This window comes from Heptranchias perlo, chromosome 1, assembly GCF_035084215.1.
Source record: "Heptranchias perlo isolate sHepPer1 chromosome 1, sHepPer1.hap1, whole genome shotgun sequence".
In the NCBI taxonomy this organism is placed as follows: Eukaryota; Metazoa; Chordata; class Chondrichthyes; order Hexanchiformes; family Hexanchidae; genus Heptranchias; species Heptranchias perlo.
In genome coordinates, this window is record NC_090325.1 from 115,454,956 (window position 1) to 115,459,171 (window position 4,216).

Below are 4,216 nucleotides of genomic sequence, written 5' to 3' on the forward strand. Positions count from 1 at the left end.
CAGCTGTATTGCACGAAAGGCAGATCGTACGAACACAGAAAGTGCAGTGTAACTGTATTAGAACAGGCAGGAAAGTTTGATATGTTTTGTTGGAAAGAAAATTGAGGTGTCCTGAATCACATCAAACCTATATTATGTAGCAGGGTTTAATGAGGAATGCTGTTGAGACTTCCAGAGTGAAAGGGCAGAAAAGACATGCAAAAGAATTCCATCACCTTCAAGATAAACTATATGGTAAATGCAGAGAAAATCTATTCCAGATGTGGCATTGGTGGTTCAGTGGTAGAATTCTCGCCTGCCACGCGGGAGGCCCGGGTTCGATTCCCGGCCAATGCAAGCATTGTATTTTTACTGCCATTTGTATTCTTCCAATACTGCTTCTTTGATTCCCCTCTCACCACCCCCGCCCCCACCATTATGTTTGCAAGCTTGCTGCGACAACTTTTCAACATCTGCTCAGTATGACCTTTTTATTTTATCTCAGTTCAGCACTTAGAAACTTACAAACACAGAGTGCTCTTAAAACAGGAGGCTCGTCCTTTGACGCGGCAGGAAATTGCGAGAAACAGGAGGCATCTTTCATTATTAATTCACTTTACTCTTGTCAGAATATTAACTATAAAATGCTCTGGAACTCTCGGAGAGTTTTAGTGCTCATAAGGCAATCTCAATGAATGATCAGCTATTTGGTTTTGAGGTTTTTTCTGTTCCTTTTCTTTTCTTCCAAGTTTTTGATCATTTGCTCCTTTTTCCCTCTGTTTCTTTGTTGTTTTCAATATCGTTCTTTCAGCAATTTTCCCCTAACTCTTCTTCAGTTTTATTTCATTTTGAATTGCATTAATTTTATTTACTTCCATCTGATAGCTGAAGGTTTATTGTAATCGTTAACGGGTAGCTTGAAGGTGCATTCAGACTGTAACTGTAGCATCAGTACAAAGTAGTTTCACTTCACACTGTGAAAATGTAGCCGAAATCTGGAGCCAGGGCCCAAACTGACACTGGAATGAAGCAGAGTCACACTCCTTGGAGGAGGGTGTGTCAATTTGCTTTGTTTCGGAGTCAGTTCAGGCCTTCGCACCTGATTTACTGCACAATGTGGGGAGAAAGCATACGCACCAATGTCGACAATGAGAAAAAGCTGAACAATAGTTCCAAAAAAACTTACATCACCTCAAAGAGGCCGGCAAATTCCAAATATTAATGACATTGTATGAAAAGAAATAGTTGTACTGAAAGTGCAGTAGGACATGGGCTTGAAATTTACGATGTAGGCGTGGCTAGCGTTCCTTCCTGTGTATTGGAAAGAAAAAAACAGAAGTACATGGAAACTTGAAGAGACATAAGAAAAGCTGTGACACACAATTTATGTTCGAGGGAGAGCCGGGAGCACGGTTCCCCTAGAAAGTTTTAAGCATCAGCTTAGAATCATAGAATAATAGAGCAGAGCTGGAGGCCATTCGGCCCAACGTGCCTGTGCCGGTTCTTTGAAAGAGCAATCCAATTAGTTCTACTCCCCTGCTCTTTCCCCATAGCCCTGCAATTTTTCAACTCTTGGCCTGGCCCAGTGGTAGCACTCTTGCCTGGGTAACAGAAGGTGGAGAATAAGAAATGAATGCTCCATGAACTGGTGCGAGGTGTGGGGAGTGTGGAGGGAGGCGGCAGGGAGTGAAGAACATCAGCATGATCTGACAGGATGGGGGGAAAAATTGCTTAAGTGAACTGGGGGGTGAGAAGTGTGGCAGAATGTATTATGGAGGGTGGAGGAGAAGACTGGAAGCATGAAGTGCTTGTACTGGAGTGTCAGCCGAGATTTTGTGCCCAATTCTCTGCAGTGGGGTTTAAACTCATAAACTTCTGACTTAGAGGTGAGAGTTCTACGACAGAGTCGGAGCTATTTTGAAATACTTGCATTGAGTCACATTGCAGTGGTGTGAAGTCGAAGTAAAGACACTGTCTCCTCCAACAGTTGCAAATGATTTTCCAAAATTTGAATTATCCTTAGATTGATGACTTTAAAGCACAGCTGTGTTGCATGAAAAGCAGATTGCATCAAAACAGAAAGTGCAGTGTAACTGTGTTAGAACAGGCAGGAAAGTTTTATATGTTGTTGGCAGGAAAATTGAGATAGAATGAAAAGAATGCAAGTGTGACATGGGAAAGGAGAGAAGAGTGTTAGTATGAGGAATGAGAAAAGTGGTAGCTTGACCTGGAATGGAAGGGGCAGTAAAGTGCCTGCATGCCAGTGGGAGTTGGATTGAGGAAGAGTTAGAAGATTGATTCTGTGAACGAATAGAAAGGGGAAGTAGAGAGTCTCTGTGTTGCTGTGATAAACAAGTTAACAATCAGATTTACCAATACCTATCCGCAATAATACATTCACTTCTGCAAGAAGTGAGAGGAAATTTCCTGCAGAATTTTGTCACAATCTTCCAATATACAAGTGATGGAACTTTGAGTCTACCTGCATCTTAAGTTCTGACTGACCTGTGCCCCACTCTGTAAATAAATGCCATCGGCCTATGTTTGGGGCTTTTGATTTATCAACTTTCATGGGGCTGTCTCAACTTTTTTTTGAAGCTGTTCAGCTTTTGCTAATTTCTAGTTTGGTATTTGTAGAAAAATGGCCGTTTAAAGAAGGCAACTGAAGTCCGTAGAGCTCTCGCGTCGTTTAAATAGATGTGCAATGTTCTGTTAACAAGAGTGGGAATACCAGAGAAATTTTCAATGTAACTCCTGGATCTTTTTAAACCTAAAAATAGTATTTTAAAAGATGAAGTCAATTTGCATTTATATAGCGCCTTTCATAACCTCAGCACGCCGCAAAGAAATTTACAAGCAATAAAGTACTTTCGAAGTGTAGTGTACTTTTGAGGTATAGTCACTGTTGTATTGCAGGAAACGCAGCATCCAATTTGCAAGTAGCAAGGTCCTGAAAACAGCAATGTGATGGTGACCAAATCATTTGTTTTAGTGATGTTGGTTGTTCTTTGAAATAGTGCCATGGGATCTTTTACATCCACCTGCAAATGCAGATAGGGCATTGGTTTAACATCTCATCTGAGAAACAGCATCTCTGACAGCGCAGCACTCCCTCAGCACTGTACTGGAGTGTCAGCCGAGATTTTGTGCTCAAGTCTCTGCAGTGGGGTTTAAACTCATAAACTTCTGATTTAGAGGTGAGAGTTCTACGACAGAGTCAGAGCTATTTTGAAATACTGACATTGATTCACATTGCAGTAGCGTGAAGTCGTAGTAAAGACACTGGCTCCTCCAACGGTTACAAATGATTTTCCAAAATTTGAATCATCCTTAGATTGATGATTTTAAAGCACAGCTGTATTGCACGAAAGGCAGATCGTACGAACACAGAAAGTGCAGTGTAACTGTATTAGAACAGGCAGGAAAGTTTGATATGTTTTGTTGGCAAGAAAATTAAGGTGTCCTGAATCACATCAAACCTATATTATGTAGCAGGGTTTAATGAGGAATGCTGTTGAGAATTCCAGAGTGAAAGGGCAGAATATGCATACAAAAGAATTACATCACTTTCAAGATAAACTATATGGTAAATGCAGAGAATATTTGTTCCAGATGTGGCATTGGTGGTTCAGTGGTAGAATTCTCGCCTGTCACGCGGGAGGCCCGGGTTCGATTCCCGGCCAATGCAAGCATTGTATTTTTACTGCCATTTGTATTCTTCCAATACTGCTTCTTTGATTCCCCTCTCACCACCCCCAACCCCACCATTATGTTTGCGAGCTTGCTGCTACAACTTTTCAACATCTGCTCAGTATGACCCTTTTATTTTATCTCAGTTCAGCACTTAGAAACTTACAAACACAGAGTGCTCTTAAAACAGGAGGCTCGTCCTTTGACGCGGCAGGAAAGTGCGAGAAACAGGAGGCATCTTTCATTTTTAATTCACTTTACTCTTGTCAGAATATTAACTATAAAATGCTCTGGAACTCTCGGAGAGTTTTAGTGCTCATAAGGCAATCTCAATGAACGATTAGCTATTTGGTTTTGAGGTTTTTTCTGTTCCTTTTCTTTTCTTCCAAGTTTTTGATCATTTGCTCCTTTTTCCCTCTGTTTCTTTGTTGTTTTCAATATCGTTCTTTCAGCAATTTTCTCCTAACTCTTCTTCAGTTTTATTTCATTTTGAATTGCATTAATTTTATTTACTTCCATCTGATAGCTGAAGGTTTATTGTAATCGT

The 4,216-nt window shown here is 40.7% G+C and overlaps 2 non-coding genes across 2 annotated transcripts; both read left to right on the top strand.

Moving 5' to 3' along the window:
* Window positions 1–265: 265 nt before the first annotated feature.
* trnag-gcc (transfer RNA glycine (anticodon GCC)) lies at window positions 266–336 on the top strand. Its single transcript has one exon. It is a non-coding gene; the product is annotated as a tRNA-Gly (tRNA).
* A 3,260-nt stretch (window positions 337–3,596) lies between these two features.
* trnad-guc (transfer RNA aspartic acid (anticodon GUC)) lies at window positions 3,597–3,667 on the top strand. The gene has a single exon. It is a non-coding gene; the product is annotated as a tRNA-Asp (tRNA).
* The last annotated feature ends 549 nt before the right edge of the window (window positions 3,668–4,216 follow it).